Here is a 25,342-nt window from a genome sequence, read left to right as displayed (position 1 = left end):
TACGCAAAAATAAGAAAACAGAGAAAAGGGGGAAAACATATTACTGTCGGGAACTTATAACGATCCTGCACCCGATTTTCCATTCGTAACTATAGTGCCTCTTATTGTGTTCCCTGGTGCTTGAATGTGTCCTCTCGAACGAGCAAGCTCTTCAAAGGAAGAATCCCGTACCTAAATATCGAAAATCGCGAATGATTTAATAGTTTCACGCACGTATTTTGTCGCATCAAGAAGGCACATTCTAAAGGCGATGGGGTTATCTTTTATGATCACCAACGACATCATTGCTTATTATAAGAATTCTTTAGTGATCTGAAAAGAAAATATCAGTAACATTTATTTCTATCGTCATTAAAAAAATTATACTCTCTCAGGCCAACGCGTTTTGGATGCATGCTGTCATTGCTCAGTGACTCTAGACTATGATAGTTTGCTAAATGCCTTACGTTGAAAAAATGCATAAATTAATGTAGTCAAACTTCGATACCGAAGAGTATAGTTTCTTCCTCTATTGAGAGAGAGTGATTAACGAAATAGCAGAAATAATGCTCGAATCGTTTGGTCATTAAAAAATCCACCTCCAACCCTTTGAAGAAGTCCTCTGAAAATCTTATTAAGCGCATATAATATAAACCTGTTAATCTGGTAGGGTATTTCATCTCGAACTACGCAATTAAACACAGTTAGATAATTAATTTTTAACATACTATTGCGTAATCAGGCACTACATGGATGAATTTCTCGAATTGGGGTGAATATTTTACAAATATATTTTTACTACTTTTTATATGCGCTTAGCTTTTGCCGTCTGGCACTCACGAAGTTTCAGTGTTTGAAAATATTTGTTCTTACGCTATATTCAGTATTAAACATGAATTACAGAATGAATGCAATATTGTCTTTCCCGTTTAGCAAAGAAATTTGAGTCGCAATTTCATTTACTGTTTTTAACAAAGAGACTATCGTTGACATGAATGCGTGCCATGTCGTGTCCTGAGGTTCGATGGACTGGCGATGAAACAGCAGGTCGGTCGTCGACCCCAAGACCCTTGATGAGTCGACAGGAACGCTCCCATGGAAATAGGTAAGACAGCCGACGGTCGGAAACATCAAATCCGATTTGCGTATCTTCTCAGGGAGTTGTTAGGCAGCTCATCAAGAGAGAAACATTAAGCATCGTGTGGGCAGATACAATGTTATATAATAATAAAATTACTCTTGGCTGTCCTGAAATAAAGCTCTCATCATCACAATGTTTAGTTATTTACAAAACATTAATGTGATTCGTATATATAGGGAACTTTTGTCTTATTATTTAGTTCTTAAGACTGCTTACGGGCGAAGACCTATTGCATTATTGCAAAAGTTTAACTGTCTCTCTAAGATCGTATGCTACTGCAGAATCCACTGATATGATTCTATCTATTTACATAAGCATTCACTAAAAGCACGGAATAAACGTCTCTCTACGGCATTGTTATCATGCTGTTGCACAGTCGTCAGATGAAACGTTTAAAACTTTGCTAGTTACGCACACAGGATTACACGAGTTGACAATTACATATTCTGTAGTTATCGTTATTGCTCACCGATACAAGTGTCTGGGTTGTAACTGCAGTAATCACATACCCGCTAAAGTGTTCAGGAGTGCCAGTGCTCCACAATACGTTCAGAATTTTCACGAAGCAGTGATTGTCCGTGGATTAACATGACGACAACACCACACTTCCAGTTTGGCTCAGCTATATGTATGTGCTGTATCTTGCACATGAGAGGAGTAATAATTTAGAATTTTTCTTCTTACGCTAAACGTCAAGGCATACATTCATCTTTTCATTCAAATAATTCGCATGTACACCTAAGAATGCAAAGGGGGCAACATCTGTGAAAATAGTCGAGTTGGATGATTTTAATTTTTCTGTAGCACCTTTTCCTACTTCTGTGGTTCAAGTAAGACTTATTCCTTCAGAGTTGAGAGTAACTTGTGAGATACATGAAACAACGTTCAAAAGGATATTTATTTCAATACATTTTCCAATTCTACGAAATGTACTACTTGAAGACGTAGGGAAATTGCCCCTAAAGGCGGAAGAATCAGCAATGATCAACGACATGAGGATGCAGAAGGCAATGGAAACCACTGCATTAAAGTCACGTAACGTGTATCCACAGGACATGTGGCCTGTAATTGAAGAAGTGTCATGATGATCTCTCCATTGGCAAAAGATTCCGGAATAGTCCCCCATTCGGATCTCCGGGAGGGGACTAACAAGGGGGAGGTTACCATGAGAAAAAGATTGAATAATCAACGAACGGATAACGTTCTACGAGTCGGGGCGTGTAATTTCAGAAGCTTGAACGTGGTAGGGAAACTAGATAATCTGAAAAGGGAAATGCAAAGGCTCAATCTACATATAGTAGGGGTCAGTGAAGTGAAGTGGAAGGAAGAAAAGGATTTCTGGTCAGATGAGTATCGGGTAATATCAACAGCAGCAGAAAATGGTATAACAGGTGTAGGATTCGTTATGAATAAGAAGGTACGGCAGAGGGTGTGTTACTGTGAACAGTTCAGTGACCGGATTGTTCTAATCAGAATCGACAGCAGACCAACACCGACAACGATAGTTCAGGTATACATGCAGACGTCGCAAGCTGAAGATGAACAGATAGAGAAAGTGTATGAGGGTATTGAAAGGGTAATGCAGTATGTAAAGGGGGACGAAAATCTAGTAGTCATGGGCGACTGGAATGCAGTTGTAGGGGAAGGAGTAGAAGAAAAGGTTGCAGGAGAATATGGGCTTGGGACGAGGAATGAAAGAGGAGAAAGACTAATTGAGTTCTGTAACAAGTTTCAGCTAGTAATAGCGGTTACCCTGTTCAAGAATTACAAGAAGAGGAGGTATACTTGGAAAAGGCCGGGAGATACGGGAAGATTTCAATTAGATTACATCATGGTCAGACAGAGATTCCAAAATCAGATACTGGATTGTAAGGCATACCAGGAGCAGACATAGACTCAGATCACAATATAGTAGTGATGAAGAGTAGGCTGAAGTTCAAGACATTAGTCAGGAAGAATCAATACGCAAAGAAGTGGGATACGGAAGTACTAAGGAATGACGAGATACGTTTGAAGTTCTCTAACGCTATAGATACAGCAATAAGGAATAGCGCAGTAGGCAGTACAGTTGAAGAGGAATGGACATCTCTAAAAAGGGCCATCACAGAAGCTGGGAAGGAAAACATAGGTACAAAGAAGGTAGCTGCGAAGAAACCATGGGTAACAGAAGAAATACTTCAGTTGATTGAGGAAAGGAGGAAGCACAAACATGTTCCAGGAAAATCAGGAATACAGAAATACAAGTCGCTGAGGAATGAAATAAATAGGAAGTGCAGGGAAGCTAAGACGAAATGGCTGCAGGAAAAATGTGAAGACATCGAAAAAGATATGATTGTCGGAGGGACAGACTCAGCATACAGGAAAGTCAAAACAACCTTTGGTGACATTAAAAGCAACGGTGGTAACATTAAGAGTGCAACAGGAATTCCACTGTTAAATGCAGAGGAGAGAGCAGATAGGTGGAAAGAATACATTGAAAGCCTCTATGAGGGTGAAGATTTGTCTGAAGTGATAGAAGAAGAAACAGGAGTCGATTTAGAAGAGACAGGGGATCCAGTGTTAGAATCGGAATTTAAAAGAGCTTTGGAGGACTTACGGTCAAATAAGGCAGAAGGGATAGATAACATTCCATCAGAATTTCTAAAATCATTGGGGGAAGTGGCAACGAAACGACTATTCACGTTGGTGTGTAGAATATATGAGTCTGTCGATATACCATCTGACTTTCGGAAAAGCATCATCCACACAATTCCGAAGAAGGCAAGAGCTGACAAGAGCGAGAATTATCGCACAATCAGCTTAACAGCTCATGCATCGAAGCTGCTTACAAGAATAATATACAGAAGGATGGAAAAGAAAATTGAGAATGCGCTAGGTGACGATCAGTTTGGCTTTAGGAAAAGTAAAGGGACGAGAGAGGCAATTCTGATGTTACGGCTAACAATGGAAGCAAGGCTAAAGAGAAATCAAGACACTTTCATAGGATTTGTCGACCTGGAAAAAGCGTTCGACAATATAAAATGGTGCAAGCCGCACGAGATTCTGAAAAAAGTAGGGGTAAGCTATAGGGAGAGACGGGTCATACACAATATGTACAACAACCAGGAGGGAATAATAAGAGTGGACGATCAAGAACGAAGTGCTCGTATTAAGAAGGGTGTAAGACAAGGCTGTAGCCTTTCGCCCCTACTCTTCAATCTGTACATCGAGGAAGCAATGATGGAAATAAAAGAAAGGTTCAGGAGTGGAATTAAAATACAAGGTGAAAGGATATCAATGATACGATTCGCTGATGACATTGCTATCCTGAGTGAAAGTTAAGAAGAATTAAATGATCTGCTGAACGGAATGAACAGTCTAATGAGTACACAGTATGGTATGAGAGTAAATCGGAGAAAGGCGAAGGTAATGAGAAGTAGTAGAACAGCGAGAAACTTAACATCAGGATTGATGGTCACGAAGTCAGTGAAGTTAAGGAATTCTGCTACGTAGGCAGTAAAATAACCAATGACGGACGGAGCAAGGAGGACATCAAAAGCAGACTCGCTATGGCAAAAAAGGCATTTCTGGCCAAGAGAAGTGTACTAATATCAAATACCGGCCTTAATTTGAGGAAGAAATTTCTGAGGATGTACGTCTGGAGTACAGCATTGTATGGTAGTGAAACATGGACTGTGGGGAACCGGAACAGAAGAGAATCGAAGCATTTGAGATGTGGTGCTATAGACGAATGTTGAAAATTAGGTGGACTGATAAGGTAAGGAATGAGGAGGTTCTACGCAGAATCGGAGAGGAAAGGAATATGTGGAAAACACTGATAAGGAGAAGGGACAGGACGATAGGGCATCTGCTAGGACATAAGGGAATGACTTCCATGGTACTAGAGGGAGCTGTAGAGGGCAAAAAATGTAGAGGAAGACAGAGATTGGAATACATCAAGCAAATAATTGAGGACGTAGGTTGCAAGTGCTACTCTGAGATGAAGAAGTTAGCACAGAAAGGAATTCGTGGCGGGCCGCATCAAACCAGTCAGTAGACTGATGACCAGAAAAAAAAACTTCAGGACGTGTGTCCATCAGAGATAGTAAATTTGTAAGACTGGATGTCATGAAGTGATTTATATATATATATATAGGGTGTCCCAGCTATCTTGTACACCCAAAATATCTCTCGAACAATAACAGCTATTGGAAAACGACTTTCACCGGTATCAATTTAGGGCTGGGGCCCATGAATGTACATATTTGGAAACATTCTAAAACGAAAGCATATGTGTTTTTTAACACAAACTTATGTTTTTTTTAAATGGACCTCCTATACTTTTTCTTCAGCAATCCATAGCATGACAAAGCACATACACAATGGCGTTGATTGCATCGCAATATTCCCATTACAATCCGTGATATTAAGACGCGAAGTTGACGCTCGAAACACACGACATGCGCTTCTAGCGCACGACCTGATGCTCAGGCGTGAACCCCATGCTGCCCGTAATCGCGATGTGATTGACATGCGTAATCACACTTCCATACTTATCAAGAGGTCCGAAACGAATAATACGGTCTGCTGCCATCCTGCATTAACGTCGTACATTCCAGCAGGTATTTATCCCATAGATTAGGGGGGATGCGGTTCTGTAACGTATCTGTGTACCGCAACGTTAGTCACAAAGTTAACTTCGCTTATCGTTAATCCGTTACTAAAAGTAATGCCGTTCAACGTTAAAACTTTACTTTACTGTAGATCTAGCGCAAGTGACAGTTAATCATTCACTAGTAATAGTACAATTCATGTTGATGGTTTTAGTGAAACGGGCAAGTGGATTAAAAGTTATACCGTTGTTTAGGTAAAAATGTTTTGATTTGGGAAGTTCAGGTAGGACATAGAAGATGAATGTAAACATGTTTAACCAATTACTTTTATTATCACATAATTATCAATGCTATGTTTATCTAATGCATTACATGAGAAATTGATGCAAACAAATGTTTCTTAACATCACTGGGTAAAATGGCCCTTTGTAGAAACTTCCACTGTGATACCAGCACTTCATACTCAACATAGCATTCACATCTCATGCTCAAAGTGATCCTCATTGGCTTGCATACATAGGGTCACTCTGCGGATGAAGGATGCCCTACTTCGTGCTACTGTTTCCTCTTTGATGGCTGTACAAGCATCAATAATGTGTTGCTTCTTGTCCTCTGGTGTTGTTGGATCATGTTGGTAAACAGCATCCTTCACTGCTCCCCAAAGAAAATAATCCAGCGGTGTAAGGTCCGGAGATCGGGCAGGGCCACCTAACTGGGCCACCTCGTCCAATCCACCTACCAGGGAACTTACGGTTCAGAAGTCGTCGTGCTCGTAAGGCGTTATGTGCAGGGCATCCGTCATGCTGAGACCACATGACCATTCTCCGGTTCAGAGGTACGGTGTCCAAGAGAACAGGAAGAGTGTGTCGTATAAATCTGGAGTATTGTCTGCCATTTTGGATGCCATTTATAAAGAAAGGTCCGATAATGGTATCTCCAATAATCCCACACCAAACATTGACTTTCCACGGACGTTGATGCTCTCCCTGACGGAGCCATTTTGGATTGTCTGCGGACCAATAATGCATATTCCTCATATTGACAATTCCTTTGTTCGAGAATGATGCCTCGTCGGTAAAGAGAACATCTGCAAAAAAAATTGGATTAGTCAGAAGTTTTTGCTGAGCCCACCGACAAAATGTTACCGTATTGCGGAAGTCATTTCCGTGAAGATCCTGGTGTAAATGAATATGGTAAGGATGAAATTTATGACGTTTAAGAATACGCTGTGCTCTTGATTTCGACACACCAACTTCACGTTCAATTTGACGTGTGCTGATTTGAGGATTCACAGCTATGGTAGCGAGCACAGGAACTTCAGTAAGTTCATCTGTGCGTGTTCTAGGACGATGTCGAGGTCTTGGATTTAAGCTTCCCGTTTCACGTAGACGAGATGTGAGACGGCCAAACATCCGGCGCGAAGGCGATGGCTTTTCAGGGAATCGTCTTCTGTACAGTCGTTCTGCCTGAACAGCATTTCGTACACCTACAACAGGGTATAGTATAGGTATGTAGAGTAGGGTAGCAAACAGACATATTAACTTAATAATCATAATGTTCGCTAACAGTACTATCAACAAACAAGCAATCTCATAACGTATTTCCCGTCAACGTACGTTCTCTATAGATCAGCAGCATCTCTACGTTTATTCACAATGTGTACTACCTCCGCGCCGTCACTAGATTACTCTGATGCAGGACTACACCGGTAAGCCGTGTGCTGCACGCCAAAGCAACAACAAATGGGATGCTCGGAGGGTGGTGGAGTACAGGAGTTTACATGGGTCGCAAGTCATAAACAAGGCGAAGTGGTAACTGTGGTAGTAGTGGGACGTTGGACACTTGACTAGGTAGAGCCAGGCCCTGCGCGACAGGCACAACGGGTCATGTAACGCAATAGATAAACCTTATTTTGGGTGTGCAGGATAAATAAGACAACCCGGCGGGTGTACACCGATCGGTACTTGTTCATATTGTGTACGTAGATACGTAAAACGTGCGAGAGGGAAACCATTATGTACTTATGAGAGTTGATGGCAGCAGACCGTATTATTCGTTTCGGACCTCTTGATAAGTATGGAGGTGTGATTACACATGTCAATCACATCGCGATTACGGGCAGCATGGGGTTCACGCCTGAGCCTCAGGACGTGCGATAGAAGCGCATGTCGGGTGTTTCAAGCGTCAACTTCGCGTCTGAATATCTCGGGATGTAATGGGAATATTGCGATGCAATCAACGCCATTATGTATGTGCTTTGTCATGCTATGGATTGCTGAAGAAAAAATATAGGAGGTCCATTTAAAAAAACATAAGTTCGTGTTAAAAAACACATATGCTTTCGTTTTAGAATGTTTCCCAATATGTACATTCATGGGCCCCAGCCCTACATTGATACCGGTGAAAGTCGTTTTCCAATAGCTGTTATTGTTCCAGAGATATTTTGGGTGGACAAGATAGCTGGAATATATATATATATATATATATATATATATATATATATATATAGAATGACTTTGAACACTATTAAGTTAAATACATTGTTTGTTCTCTATCAAAATCATTCATTTGCCAACTATGCCTATCGGTAGTTAGTGCCTTCAGTAGTTAGAACCTTTTATTTAGCTGGCAGTATTGGCGCTCGCTGTATTGCAGTAGTTCGAGTAATGAAGATTTTTGTGAGGTAAGTGATTCATGAAAGGTATAGTTTGTTGTTAGTCAGGGCCATTCTTTTGTAGGGATTATTAAAAGTCAGATTGCGTTGCGCTAAAAATATTGTGTGTCAGATCAGTAATGATCAGAATAAGTAAAGAGAGAAATGTCTGACTACGTTCAGTTGGGCTCAGCTGTTTGAAAATCAAATAACGTAACGGGTTTACCAGCACAGCAATTCATTAACTTTTCTAAGGAGACGTTTCAGCAGTACTACTTTGCTGGCGGCAAGAGACCTCGTTAAGTCCTCTGGCGATGATCAAAGGACGCAGTGGAGTCAGACAATATGAGCATATGCAGTTTTTACGATATGACACTGTAAGTACTCTGTTTAGGTTTTTATATTGGTAACGCCATGTAGCGCTCTGTATCAAAATCACTGGCTGTGCTGTGTGCAGTCCGTGGCTGGGTGGCATTGTTGTAATATTCGTTATTGCAGTGTTGGGCTGTTGGTTGTTAACAGCGCGTAGCGTTGCACAGTTGGAGGTGAGCCGGCAGCAGTGGTGGATGTGGGGAGAGAAATGGCGGAGTTTTGAAATTTGTAAGACTGGATGTCATGAACTGCTGTGTATATTATGATTTTTCAACACTATTAAGGTAAATACATTGTTTGTTCTCTATTAAAATCTTTCATTTGCTAACTATGCCTATCAGTAGTTAGTGCCTTCCGTAGTCTGAATCTTTTATTTAGCTGGCAGTAGTGGCGCTCGCTGTATTGCAGTAGTTCGAGTAACGAAGATTTTTGTGAGGTAAGTGATTTGTGAAAGGTATAGGTTAATGTTAGTCAGGGCCATTCTTTTGTAGGGAATATTGAAAGTCAGATTGCGTTGCGCTAAAAAATATTGTGTGTCGGTTTAAGCACAGTCATTTATAATTTTTCTAAGGGGACGTTTCATATGTCGACCCTTAGCCGAGGATAACTCACTGGAATCTTCTGATTTTTTTCTTGTAGTTTGTGTAATTACTGTAGCTATTGTTTATTGCTAGCGCGTAATTGTAGAGAGAATCTCCTTTGTAGTTGCAGTCTTTCATTGTCGTTGTGGCATGCATGTAGATTTGCAACAAGTACTTCGCAGCTACGCTTGCAATTAACTAGATATTATTTTCAGTGCTCTGTTAATGTATTTTCTTATTTTGCTCATCAAATTGTGCTTTTCTGTGTTGTTGTATGAAATATTGTGACGATAATGGCGTGTGAAAAACGTAATACTAGGCTCCAAAGTAAACTGAGAAATGACAGTGAAGACGATAGCAGTGTGGTAGCGCCACCGAGTAATGAATTAACTAATGTTCAAAGTAGTAATTTGGTAATTGTGCATAGGGAAATGGAGTGGGCTGCAAATAATGGTGTAGGCAGTGAAACAATTAGTGAACAGGGAAGCATTATCGCTCGATCGGTCGGCAACAGCTCACCTCAGAAATCCGAAATGAAGGACACAATCTTGCAAATACTGTAGATTCAGGTTTTGCTTCCTCACCGTTTTCTCAAATAAGTCAAGACATATTTTCTGCTTGTCAAAATGTGAATGTTGCCGGTGCAAATTCACTGCCGAAAAGCACTGAGGAACATGTTTCAGACACCAATGCATTGTTATTACAATTAATATAACAAATGGGACAAACACAGCAAAAGCTTCAAAAGTTAGACACAATGGAACAAAATATTCGAAAGTTAGACACAGTGGAACAAAATCAGAGACAAACACCGCAAAAGCTTCAAAAGTTAGACACAATGGAACAAAATCTTCGGAAGTTAGACACCACACTTTAACAAACACGTGAAGATTTAACTACTGACTTACATAACATTGAATCGAAATGTCAAAAAGTCTGTAATGACGTAAAAACACAAATTTGTGAGCATTTACAACCTATTTTTTCGCGTCATGAAAATGCTTTACAGAGTCAAGAAGCAGCCATAAAAGAACTGCAAACCATTGTTCATGAAAATCATGAGACTTTGTGGCCTAAAATTGACTCAGTTGCATCTACCGATTCGGTTACGCAACTTGCAAAAACTCAGGAAAACTTAAAGGACACAGTAGATACGATTTCAACACAAATGGACACTCTGAAACATGCTTCAGAAAAACACACAGAGGAAATAATTTCACTAACGGATAAAGTAGCCGAACTTTCAGATCAGTTCACTAACTTATCTACAAAGGTAGATGATGATCTGAATGACACAAGACCTGTAGCCTTCACGGACACTGAAGACTATGAACAAATTGGAAAATTCAAACAAAATCAAAATCAAATCAATACACAGTACAAAAGAGAAATCCAGGAAGTACAAGATCAGTTGGCACAAGTAATACAAGAATTGAATATTTCAGAGGACACTCGTGCTCCAGTACGGGAAGAGGGACATAGAAATACGGAACAACCACAAAATAATAACACAGGACATTTCGGAAATTATGAAAGAAATTGGCAAGGTGCACCGAATTTTGAAATGGAACCGCCGAAACGACGTAACAATGACCGATATGCGACTCGTCGACATGATGATTTTGACTATAAGCTGTTCATTACTACACGTAAATTCAAAACATTTAAGAATTCCGGCAACGACATTCATCCACAAGCGTGGCTTCATCAATTCTCTCATTGTCTTCCTCCCAACTGGTCATTAGAGCACAGATTAGAATTTATGTGTGGCTATTTAGAGAATGAACCAGCTGTAAGAATGCGATCGGTCATTCACGATTGCCACAGTGAAGGAGAATTTTATCATGCCTTCCTCTCAGCATATTGGTCTCAAGCTACACAAGACCGAGTAGAACATAGCATCATAATGATGAAACATTTCGAACAATCTGAATTTTCCAGTCTTTTGAAATATTTTGAAGACATGTTGCACAAGAATCAGTACCTGTCAAACACATACAGCCCCTCAGAACTCATCCGAGTTTGCTTAATCAAATTACCTGAACATTTGCGATATATTATTTTGGCAGGACGTTGCAAAGACGACATTGAAGCTCTTCAGGGACTCTTACAAGAATTAGAAATTTACACTGACAATCGCGGAACGCGAAAACAGGAACACAACAATTACAGGTCACATCCGTCACAATTCCACGATGAAAGAAATAATAACTGGACACGACAAGGCTATTCTCACAACACAAATCGTAACCAAAACAGACACCACCCGTATGACAACCATTAGCAGAGTAGTAATAATTACAGAGAAAGTTCACCTCTCTGCAGTAGTAACTATCACAGAGACAATCAGAGAAACAGACAATTTGGGAACCAAAATAATTATTATCAAGGAAGACAGAATAACTTTAGACGCAACGGTCCAGTGCGCAGTTACGATTCCGGGAGAAATTCTCCACCACGTGACCGACAAGAAAGAAACTATGGAATCTACCGACATGACGACAGACGATATGATCGTAACGACAGACCTGAATTGCATCAGAACTGGCGGGATTCAAACAGAGCAGGGCCCTCTCGACAAGGTGAATTTTCAGAAGTTAGGTCTCCAAATCCCAATAACGACGCGCGACTACAAAGACACAATAGGCAATGACTCATACCGCTGGCAGCCACAAAACGTACTTATGAAACTGACGACGCAGCTGCCGTAGCTAGTAATTACGTAGAAATGGAAGGCATTAGGGACATCTTACTCCAGGAGCACGACGTAAAACATAACAACATTTCATATCCTGTGATTCACATTACTGTAAATGATGTAAAATTTAGGGCAGTACTTGACTCTGGCAGTCCCATTTCAGTAATTAGTGAAACAGCTTTTAGCAAATGCAACAAATCGAACGATTGTCCCACACTTCCGTTACGAAAGATTAAATTACAAGGTGCAATCTTTGGAAAAAGTGTTGATGTACGCCAACAAACCAACTTAGAATTCTTTTGTCAAACCCACAGCTTCTCTATGAACTTTCTTATTGTTCCATTATTGTCGACGGAAATTATATTGGGAGTAGACTTCTTGAATGAGTTGAAAGTAATCTTAAACTTTCATGATACTGAAATAAGTTTAGAGAAAGAAGGTAGGTCAATAGCTTTGAAATTTGAAGATTGGCTCTGAAACCATGACGAGGAAATTAATCGGCTTTACCTTCTGTTAGACAACAGTTCGGAATTTTCTACGGAACTAGACACTAACAATCACTCTGCAAGTACTGACAGGGATGATATCGAAGGCATATTTGAAATTAATGAGTTAATTCAGAATAAATTTCAAACAATTGAGAATTGTAATGACACTGATAGGCAGGACCTTTTTGAGATTTTACAAGCATATTCCACAGTTTTTACTCACAAAACAGGAACAATCAAGGGATTTCAATACCAATTTCGTATTCGTGAGCATACTAAATTTTGTGTTAGACCACACATAATTCCGGCACATTATAGGGACCGTTTAGAACAGAAATACAATCTATGCTTGACGAGGGCATTATTGACCCTGCAGTAAGCTCATACAACAATCCATTACATGTTGTTAAGAAGAAAAATGGATCGATCAGGCTTGTCTTAGATTCGAGACAAATCAATACTATCATTATTCCTGAAAGAGACAGGCCGCAAACGTTGGAAGAACTTCTTCAAAATTTTATTGGTGTAAAAGTGTTGTCTTCCATTGATCTCAGATCCAGCTTTTATCAGATCGAACTTCATCCAGAATGTAGAAAATACACAGTTTTCCTTTGTTTCGGCGTTTGTTATCAGTTTCTGAAACTTCCTTTTGGTTTGAACATTTCTTCGGCAGCATTCATTCGCGGGCTAAATTCCATATTACCTGAGTGCTTAAAACGTCACATAACCTTATATGTTGACGATATTCTGATAGCAGAAGCCTCATGGCAACAACACAATCGCGTCCTCAACAGCGTGTTACATATTTTTGCAGAATCTGGAATTACAGTTAACTTGGAAAAGTCTGAATTCGGAAGGTCAAAGGTGAGGTTTTTGGGACATATTATTTCTTCTGAAGGCATTCAGCCGGATCCTGAAATGTTAGAAGCAATCAGAGCCATTCCAGATCCATCCACAAAAAAACAAGTCCGCAGTTTTCTAGGTCTCGTAAATTTTTACCGTCGTTTTCTGAATATGCAAATTCTTGTTACACCAAAACTTTGTTCTCTCACTGGAAAAAATACTATTTGGAACTGGGACGAACAAGCACAGTTGGAATTCAATTCTTTGAAAGAATCGCTACTTAACGCGCCAATACTAGCTCATACAGATCTGTCACAAGATTTCTGCCTTAACACGGATTCTTTTAAAGTCGGTCTTGGTGCCCATTTATTTCAAAAAGCCACAGAAAATGACACTACTGTTCAGAAAACCATTGCTTTTGCTAGCCGAGTGCTAACAAAATCTGAAAAAAATTATTCCGTTACTGAATTAAAAGCTTTAGCTATCGTTTGGGCATTTAACAAATTCCGTTTCTTTCTTTCTGGTAAGCACGTAAAAGTATACAGTGATCATCGTGCATTACAATTTCTTATGTCTTCAAAATTAAATCATGACAGGTTAAAACGTTGGGCATTGTTTCTGCAAGAATTCCACTTCACAATAGTCTACATTCCCGGCAAGCAGAACATTGTTGCGGATGCACTGTCACGTGCAGCGGCGGGGCTTGAGAAAAGTAACACAGAAGCCAAACTCGAGAAAAATTTCAGCATTCTTTACATTCAGAAAATCGCCTTTGAAAACTTCATCACCTCCTCTTTAAAGGACATTGCTCATGAACAAGATAAAGATCCGATTTGGAAAGACATCAAAAGTAAATGGCATGAAAAGACACACACTCAGATTCGGCATTATTATCTGGTTAGAATCAACATATTCTTCAAACGCTGCACTGTTGATGACAAGCTATGGGTACTTTGCATTCCAGGTGATTTTGTTAATAAGCTCATTTGGTACATTCATTTCAGCTACGCACATTTTGGTCCACGAAAATGTTATCATATTCTTCGGACGACTTGTTATTTTAACAATATGGAAAAGAGAATTGGAAGAGTCTTGTCTATTTGTAACCTTTGTCAAAAGGCGAAACCACCTACTATCTCACATTGTGCTCCGTTGTTTCCTATCATTCCTTCTAAATTAAATGAATTTGCTGCTGTTGACCTCTTGGGACCCCTTGTCAGAACATCGAATGGATTTTCGTACGTTCTAGTCGCTGTTGAACTTACTTCAAAATTTGTTTCTTTCACTCTGTTACGTAAAGCCACTGGACGGTCTGTATCCAATGCCTTTGTTAAAAATTTCTTACGTGAAGTTGGCCACGTTGCTAAAGTCATTTCAGATAACGGACCGCAATTCAGATCTACTGTTTGGTTACGCATGCTTCGGAACCATAAAATCAAACCTGTTTTTATTTCATTGTACTCACCACATTGTAACCTGTCTGAACGGATTATGAATGAAATCAATAAGGTTTGCAGACTTTATTGTCACAGAAAGCATCAGCAATGGGACAGATATTTACACTTATTTCAAAATGTGCTGAATGAAATGCCTCATGACTCCACTGCTTTACCACCTACTCTTGTACTGAAGAATGAAGAACCACCGAACAGAATCAGAGAGCTTGTACCTTTCCCGAATACACTTAAACTTTGACACAAAGATATAATTGATTTGGCTATTAAAAATATAAAATCTGCAGCAGACAAAAGGAGAAAACTACACGGTAAAGCAAATGCATAGAAATTATATATTGGTCAGAAAGTTCTCATTAAAGCTCATTCATTGTCACATAAGAAGAAACACTTGAGTCACAAATTCTTTCTAGTTTACAATGGACCTTACAGAATCCGACGTATACCACATGATAATTGCGTTGAAGTTGAAACTCTGCGTACTAGGAAGAGTAAAGGTTTACATCACATTTCACATGTAAAACCGTTTATTGAATGATAATCCACTTTTTAACTTTGTCTTTGCCATAAAACTTTTCACTTCACATTTCTAGTATGCATTGTCAGACTTAGAAACTGTTACCATGCAACAATGTTTGAAGTTAAATATCCAATCAAGAACCAAGAGAACTTATTTAAATAGAAATTACGAATGCATTGTTACAGTGAACAGACATCACAGTGTTATTGTGTGAGTACATTCTTGCTTGTTAGTTGCACGATTACATAACGACTATAAAGCTTACATACTTAGAACATATACTGGTACTGCTAATGAGATTTTAATGCAACATTTTGGTTTACTTGAAAATACATTCTGGATTTAAAGTACTTTCTGTGAGAAACCAGATGACACAGTGGTTAGTTTCTGTGACAGCTACACGATTTTATCACGACGCTACTAATGAGTGACAATTTACAATGTTGCTTTTGCGGTGTTTCTGTTTTATGTCTACACAGTTTTTCTGAATTATTCTGGAAAGTAAAACATGTTTTAGTAGTAACTTTTGTGGTACAGCTACAATGAGACAGCCTTTTCCGTAGCACAACAATACGTTAAAGCACAGTACTTTCTTCATCACGGCAATAAGCGTAATAACTGAGTTATCTATACGCAAGGCATTTCGCTTTTGTTTATCATGAGGTAAGTACATTGGCTTCTGCAGAACTTAGCTTTCGGAGGACAATAACTACGACACTTCCACAGAGATTATCTTACAGCAAGACGCACATTTAGCGCTACAGGACACGTATTTGAGTGATTAATTTTGCACTTAAATCATTTACTTCTTAAGATATTTGAAGTACAATGATACAAAGGTTTTCCGTGATACATTTCATTCCATTGCTGTAATCTGTAACACCTGAGGGTATAATTACATTAATCCACAGGGGGGGTACACGCTTACTTTATGTACCATGTGTTTGGCAAGCACAACGAGCCTTAGCTAATATGGTATTTGCTTATACAACTTAACACATCGGTACCATATTTCTCTAACACACAAATTACTCAGCTATCTGATCATTTAACTGAGAGATAAACTTTTTTTACTACATCAGTGACACATGTTTACGCAATTACACAGTTGGGTAACTTCACTCTTATGAAATTGTATTTTGTCTGTACCTTGTGAACTGTTCATATTTTTTTGGAACCATTGTGATACTACGAGAGCTTTGAATGATGTATTTGGTAAGGGAGCATGAGTTTAAAGAACATTTGAGGTAGATGACACTATTGAAATGAGCAGAGAACTTTTTTAGGTTTTGACATTACTGGAGAAAGCTACGACATTTTTGAGATTTGACTGAGGTGTTATGATGTTATTTTTATGACGACGATATGTATTATGCTGTTGAGGTATGTTTATGATCAATAAGATGATGCTACTGTAAATGAGGAATTTGATTATGCTACATATTTATTTTGATGAAATATTGAAGAAGTGTTGACGAATACGTATATGAATAATGAGTAGTGGTTAGGGACTCTGATTTGTGGAAAAGGATGTTGGAAACCAAGAATCATACTTTAAGAGTTATGAAATGTGTGTAAATGCGCAAATGTATCACAATGCCGACGAAAACTTTTTGAACACTGTTATATTCATAGGATTTTGTTTCTACACATTTGCAACGCAAATTCTCGACCTGTGAAATTTTTTATATGAGACTGTCACTGTAATGCAAACTGGTGTCGCAAATATTTCAGTAAGAAAGTTAAGTGACCACCTTCACGTAATGAGTCGTGGGCACCCAGCTGTGCGACAGTCGCCTGGAAAAAAGCCATTAGTGTGTGCCTTTCAGAGGCACAGGTGGAGGAAACAAAAAGGGCCATTATCCTCGCTGTTGACATTCCCTTGTAGAAACCATCGCAGATACGACACGCTCAAACTTGAAAACATATAATAACACTGTGGAGCTCCTAATTTATGATATTTACTGAAATGCCTAATGAAAAGATGAGAAATATTTTTATGTCTATACACCTGACTAAGACTACTGTCTTTCTAGTTGAGAGATTTTTTTTACTACCTTATGAAATGCCATATGGCTAATGAATGATGTTTCATGCCTTCCTTTGTACATATTTGCTCATTTTCCTTAATATCTAGTTTCTAGCTGCACTGCAGCATTGGTTATCATAAAATTTAATAGCTGTACTAATATCACTATTTTATGTCTACAGACCCAGTAAAGAATACGTTTATGATGTACTTTCCTAGAAAAGAGACCACAAATAGACATTTTCCTTCACAGGAATTGCATAAATAATTTTTTTAATGACTTGGTAACTTTCTTGTAGAGTAAGTTTTTGTGATGCATCACTCTAGTGTTAAGATGTGACATAAGTATTAAACATGGCCATTTTTACTGTAATATTTTTTCTGCTTGAACTATGTCATGTTTAAATATAAGTTATTGCATTTGCTGCTGCTGTTTGCCAGGCATAGTGCTACTAAATTTCACTTTACATTACTCTGTTAAGCCAGTTTTACTACTGACTTATTTTTCTTGTTTGCTGCTCATTGCTTTATATTAGTTGTAATATTGCTGCTTGCTTTGCCAATTTGCATTTTTTTTGTCATTGCTGTTTGTGTTAATTATTTTGTGCTGCTGCATTGCCTAGTCGCTTAGTTTAGCATCTGAGCTCAGTAGATTTAAGTTAGCTTAAGATGGGATTGGCCATATAAGAGAACAAGTTGTGATGAATTCGAAGAAATGCATTGAGAAGCTATAAGAAAATGGTTTGCCCAAAAAAGTATTTTGAAAGAGGATATCAACCAAAAAAGTAGGTTTTAGGGACAATAGGTTTAGGTGGGATTTTCTTGGAAATAAATGATGAGGTAAGATAATGGAAAATAAATAATGAGATAAGAAATGTGTGAACATATTAATACAGGAAGCATGCTTGGATAGAATTTTTTTGGTGGAAACAAATGTTGAAATAAGAGGAAAGATAAATGGAATGAAGTTTTGTGGTGGACTGCAGTACCAAATATCACATTGAAAACAAACTCTGTCCTGTATTTTTGTGTTGTTACGCAATGTGAAATTGTGTTTTTCCTGTCTTAATGTGTCTAGCTAATAAGAGTTATGATGTAGAATTTTTCTGATAGTATGTTATTTTCTTTGTAAAGATGTTTAGACATTATTTATTCTGTTCTGTTTCAATGCTCATGTGTGAAGTTGATGTTTCGAAAGTTATTCTGATCTTTTATGTATGTGCTCATGTCATAATTCCTGTAACACTGATGTATATGTTATTTCGATTCTTTTGTAAAGCCTGTACTACAAATGTTATCTGTATTGTATTGTACGTTAGTAATTGTATTCTTATGTTATAAAATTGTAATTGACACCAGTTCAGCATATTATTAACTTGTAAGTTCCATTTCACTGCACACGTTTCTGTTGGTCATAGTATATCGACAATATGTGAGAAGTAGGGACTGTTAGTGTTTGCACGTGTGTTAATAATTCAGCAAGGGACTGGATAACAGCGTTGCTGGTTCAAAGGACAATTCCAAAAACTTTGTGAGTGCACAAGTGGTGGTTATGGACTTGCTATATTATCCGGAAGACTCTTCAATGGTAATTGCGCACCTGCACAGTCACAACAGATGGCTGCTGGCCATCTCTACAAGGACTACAGTGGGTCTGCATCTTTGATGACCCACCAATACCATTATTTCTACAAGGACTGCAGTGGGTCTGCACCTCTGCTGGCCCACCAATACCGTAATCTCTACCAGAACTACAGTGGGTCTGCTCTGTGATGACCTGCCTACCAATATTCTTCATAACGTCGAATGACTCTGCTGTGGGTTTGCTCTGTTGTGGCCCATTACCTGTCAGCATGTCAAGAGTCAGCACAGTCTTTCCGTTGGAAGGACAACCCTACTTCTTCAAGACTGCATGGAAATCCACTACTTCTGTGTGCACTGTCTTTTACTGCTCAGACTTTGAGAAAAGAAACGGCAGTTTTACTGTGATGAATGGTCAGGACTGTCTTTATGGACTGTGAGAAAATTATAGCTTTTGACCAACATTGCATTAATAAGTGTGTGCGTTTGACATCTTTCTTACTGTAATTATGAAAAAAAATTTCAAATCTGTATTGGCCAGTGCCAAAACAACTTATAAATTTTTTTGTGGGGAGCATGGGGGCTATGTAAGTACGCTGTTAAGGGTTTTATATTGGTAACACCACGTAGCGCTCTGTATCAAAATCACTGGCTGTGCTGTGTGCAGTCTGTGGCTGGGTGGCATTGTTGTAATATTCGCTATTGTAGTGTTGGGCTGTCGGCTGTTAACAGCGCGTAGCGTTGCGCAGTTGGAGGTGAGCCAGCAACAGTGGTGGATGTGGGGAGAGAAATGGCGGAGTTTTGAAATTTGTAAGACTGGATGTCATGAACTGCTATGTATATTATGATATTTCAACACTATTAAGCTAAATACATTGTTTGTTCTCTATTAAAATCTTTCATTTGCTAACTATGCCTATCAGTAGTTAGTGCCTTCTGTAGTTTGAATCTTTTATTTAGCTGGCACTAGTGGCACTCACTGTATTACAGTAGTTCGAGTAATGAAGATTTTTGTGAGGTAAGTGATTTGTGAAAGGTATAGGTTGACGTTAGTCAGGGCCATTCTTTTGTAGGGATTATTGAAAGTCAGATTGCGTTGCGCTAAAAAATATTGTGTTTCAGTTTAAGCACAGTCATTTATAATTTTTCTAAGGGGACGTTTCATGTTTTTACGATATGACATGAACAAGACATTCATGATAAACTCATAAACGCACTGATTCAAGAAGAAACTGAAGAAGCAGTACAAGTGACAGTCAAGATTCAGCTATGTGACATTCCTGTGGTTATTGTTTTTGACATGGATACACCCACAAATGTATCTACAAGTTTATTTTCTGAAATTAGTGAAATAATTTGCATACCTACCTTCTTTTTCAAAACTATCGCATATTCATTGCAGTGGGTAGTTGATCGTAAGGTTACTAAACCCACACCCACACTCCTACCTCATTTGATTTTTCAGCAGTGAAATTTTCGTTTCTAGTGGTAGATAAATTTATTGTCAGCTGTATATTGAGAATTGAGGTTTTCGAGACATGTGGGGTGAAACTGGGTCTATACAATGGCTGGTGCCGTTTTCAGGTTGGTGAACAAGGAATTTCTTTGGATTTCGCTAATGCTAGACTGAATGATAGTGTGTTTTGTCAGAAAGTGAATTTGCAGCTTATTTACTGGGAAATATCATTTGCCCATGAGGAGTATCTAGACACATCATTGGCTTTACAAATTGATCCATCAGGACAGAAAAGAAAAATCAGATGAATCCTCCTGTCTAATTGCAGTACAGGAACATGAATGATTTTGGTTATTATCACAATATGTGCCAGTGTTTGACAACAGAATATTTGTACAAGTTGGAAGCTTTCGTCAGCAGATGTCTTGTCACACGTTTTATGCTACGACATGGGCAAAAAGGGAAGCTCATAGAAGAGAAATGGAATGAATGATCAAATAGAAAATAATAGAATCTTCACAATCCCCACACTGCAGTCCAAAGAGGGCAATTAACAAAATTATCATAACAGTCAGAACAAAACCAGACAATTTAGATGAAAAACTATTATAATTCCATAAAGTCAAGTATTTACCCAGTATAGATTTGCAATCCTCTTATTGAAAGATTGCTCTTCATCCAGATAGTCGCATAATACTCCATTCATCTGCTGAGGTAGAACCTATCAGCTTTGCATTCTTCCATTTGATTTGAAGGTTAATGCAGTTTTCATCTCAACTCTGGATACTGTTTTGGTCTCACAGTAGTTACACCAAGCAACAGTATACGCAGATGATCATTTAAGTATGACCATGTCCGAGAAGAAACACTTGCAAATATAGCCAATTACTGTGAATTTAAAACACCAAAATTTGGCAAGCAGGAGATTAAATTCTTAGGCTATGTTATTTCTCAATTTGGAATACCTCCAGATAAAGGAAATATTGTAGCGATGAAACATTTTCTTGTATCTCAAACAAAAGGACAACTGAAAGCTTTTTCGTAAAATTGTGCCAAACCAGCTTTTAAACAGTAACACCATGCTGCATCTACTGCGTAAGACTTCCACTTTGTTTTGGTCGAAGTAGTGCCAAAACGATTTTGAGGCTCTAAAGGAAGCCATAGTCATTGCAATCCTGTTGCACCACTCGTACATGAATACAGATTTCGTGCAGTCATCGACATATATACCGGAAGCGCACCGCAGACCCCTCATCAGTACCACCTGATGTTGGCAGAACGGTTTTTCGCCGAAATATCGTGGACTATCGACGACATTCGAGAACGTTGGAAACAGGGTAGTGAGTAATTATATACACATGTTTGGTAAACAGGAGGGTATTCTGTCTCACAGTGCATCAAATTGCACAGCTAAAGCACGGAAATCCTTTCTACAGGAACAGAAAATTAGACAAATCGTGATATCTGAATTTCATCTCAAATAAAATCGTACTATAAATGTTTTTAGATAATTTAACCATTTTATCAGTACATACGCAGCAAATCAACAGACTAAATTGGTCAAATTTTTAACTCCCTTTGAACAAATAGCAAAAAATTTACCTCACACATCCACATCATCCGTCACACATAATTGAATAGCTTCTTTAGAAATGGAATCCGAATATCTATTCTTGTTGCCCAAGACATTCATTTGCTGATTATTCATTGAATGTTCATTCTCAACACAATGTTCTGTTATTGCCGACATGCTGGGTTGCAGTAAGAGGAATGCCCCTCGTGTTCTTGGCAGTGATCTTCAATAGAGCGGATTGTTTGATCAATACAGAATTTCCACCCATTCACTCGGGGCATGATACATCCTCGATTTTTTGAGAATAGCATGCTGGACCCGCTCGTACACAGGGCATACACTATTTCAGATGAAAGAAGTCTGAAGATAGAGCTACAACGCCTGGAGTCTGTCTTCCGCGAATATGGATACACCAGACGACAGATTCGAACGGCCCTAGAACACAAGAACGCCATGGAAGACGAAAATCCGAAAGTAGAAGAAAATAAGAATACCGCTCTCATAGTGATTGCTGGCAATGTATCATCCAAAATTGGCAGACTACTACGAAAACGCAAAATAACACCAGTATTCTGCACTCAAGCCTAAAACCGAGCACGACTATCTGTATCTCAAAAATGTGGGAGTGTACCAAGTCTCGTACGAATGCGGAAAAATCTGTATTGGTCATACAGTCCACAGTGTTGATGATCGCTGGAAAGAGCGCCAGTGCCACAACCACTTACTGCAGCCCACTGAGTCTGCAATAGCAGAACACTGCATTGAGAATGGACGTCCAATGAATTATCAGCTAACGAGAGTCTCGACCAACACGATCAAATTTTGGGACCCCTTTTGTAAAGAAGGTATTGAAATACGTGTGACAGATAATTTAATAAACAGGGACGCAGGCTTCCAACTAAGTACGACATGGGAACCAGTAATTAGCTCAGTCAAAGAAAATAGTAACATCGTCACGCGAGATGCGACCCGCAGCCGCACAGCCTCTCACGGCGCGGAACGTGCGACGCCAGAACTCTGGATCCGCAGGTATATATACAGGGTGTTACAAAAAGGTACGGCCAAACTTTCAGGAAACATTCCTCACACACAAATAAAGAAAATATGTTATGTGGGCATGTGTCCGGAAACGCTTACTTTTCATGTTAGAGCTCATTTTATTACTTCTCTTCAAATCACATCAATCATGGAATGGAAACACACAGCAACAGAACGTACCAGCGTGACTTCAAACACTTTGTTACAGGAAATGTTCAAAATGTCATCCGTTAGCGAGGATACATGCAACCACCCTCCGTCGCATGGAATCCCTGATGCGCTGATGCAGCCCTCGAGAATGGCGTATTGTATCACAGCCGTCCACAATACGAGCACGAAGAGTCTCTACATTTGGTACCGGTTGCGCAGAAAAGAGGTTTCAAATGCCCCCATAAATGAAAGTCAAGAGGGTTGAGGTCAGGAGAGCGTGGAGGCCACGGAATTGGTCCGCCTCTACCAATCCATCGGTCACAGAATCTGTTGTTGAGAAGCGTACGAACACTTCGACTGAAATGTGCAGGAGCTCCATCGTGCATGAACCACATGTTGTGTCGTACTTGTAAAGGCACATGTTCTAGCAGCACAGGTAGAGTATCCTTGTGAAATCATGATAACGTGCTCCATTGAGTGTAGGTGGAAGACGTGGGGCCCAATCAAGACATCACCAACAATGCCTGCCGAAACGTTCACAGAAAATCTGTGTTGATGACGTGATTGCACAATTGCGTGCGGATTCTCGTCAGCCCACACATGTTGATTTTTAAAATTTACAAATTGATCTCGTTGGAATGAAGCCTCATCCGTTAAGGGAACATTTGCACTGAAATGAGGGTTGACACATTGTTGGATGAACCATTCGCAGAAGTGTACCCATGGAGGCCAATCAGCTGCTGATAGTGCCTGCACACGCTGTACATGGAACGGAAACAAATGGTTCTCCCGTTGCACTCTCCATACAGTGACGCGGTCAACGTTACCTTGTACAGCAACAGGTTCTCTGACGCTGACATTAGTGTTATCGTCAACTTCACGAAAAATTGCGTCGTCCATTGCAGGTGTCCTCGTCTAGGTCTTCCCCAGTCGCGAGTCATAGGCTGGAATGTTCCGTGCTCCCTAAGACGCCGATCAATTGCTTCGAACGTCTTCCTGTCGGGACACCTTCGTTCTGGAAATCTGTCTCGATACAAACGTACGGCACCACGGCTATTGCCCCGTGCTAATCCACACATCAAATGGGCATCTGCCAACTCTGCATTTGTAAACATTACACTGACTGCAAAACCACGTTCGTGATGAACACTAACCTGTTGATGCTACGTACTGATGTGCTTGATGCTAGTGTTGCAGAGCAATGAGTCGCATGTCAACACAAGCACCGAAGTCAACTTTACCTTCCTTCAATTGGGCCAACTGGTGGTGAATCGAGGAAGTACAGTACATACTGACGAAACTAAAATGGGCTCTAACATGGAAATTAAGCGTTTCCGGACACATGTCCACATAACATATTTTCTTTATTTGTGTGAGAGGAATGTTTCCTGAAAGTTTGGCCGAACCTTTTTGTAACACCCTGTATACAGGGAGCGCACCGCAGACCTCTGGCGATGGCGGAACAGTTGTTCGCCGAAATATCGTGGACCTTTGACGATTGCATCTGGCAGTACACCCTAGAACCTTGGAAGCATCATAAACGGCGAGAAAGCCTCAGATCGCATATTACTCACTATCCCTTTTACTATCGGAGTGACTGTTCCAGTTTTAGTGGCATATAACCAAACATACTTGAGACAAAATCACAATGAGCAACAAGATTCTTCGTGGGCCTTCTAGCTTCGAATAATGAATCTGATATGACAACTGATGCAATGTCACGTACTTTTGCGGGTAAAATGGGCTGTAATTTTATTTTATCATATTGATTCAAAGCTTGGGCCTTTTGCAAGCTAGGCAGGCACGTAATAATTCTGGCACCTACCAATTCAGTAGTAACCGATTTCGCATTTCTCGACACCCAGTGTCCCCACGAATAATGCATATACCAGATGAGTTCATGTCGTTAAGGAGATGGAATGCCCACATACCACATATTAGAATATGTAGTACACACATGAACAAATACATTATTCTGAATGTTATATTATTGTGGTTAGCCGGCCGAGGTGGCCGAGAGGTTCTAGGCGCGACAGTCCGGAGTCGCGCGACCGCTACGGTCGCAGGTTCGAATCCTGCCTCGGGCATGGATGCCTGTGATGTCCTTAGGTTAGTTAGGTTTAAGTAGTTCTAAGTTCTAGGGGGCTGATGACCTCAGAAGTTAAATCCCATTGCGCTCAGAGCCATTTGAACC

Source organism: Schistocerca serialis, chromosome 5, assembly GCF_023864345.2.
Source record: "Schistocerca serialis cubense isolate TAMUIC-IGC-003099 chromosome 5, iqSchSeri2.2, whole genome shotgun sequence".
In the NCBI taxonomy this organism is placed as follows: Eukaryota; Metazoa; Arthropoda; class Insecta; order Orthoptera; family Acrididae; genus Schistocerca; species Schistocerca serialis.
This window is presented reverse-complemented; position numbering follows the sequence as displayed.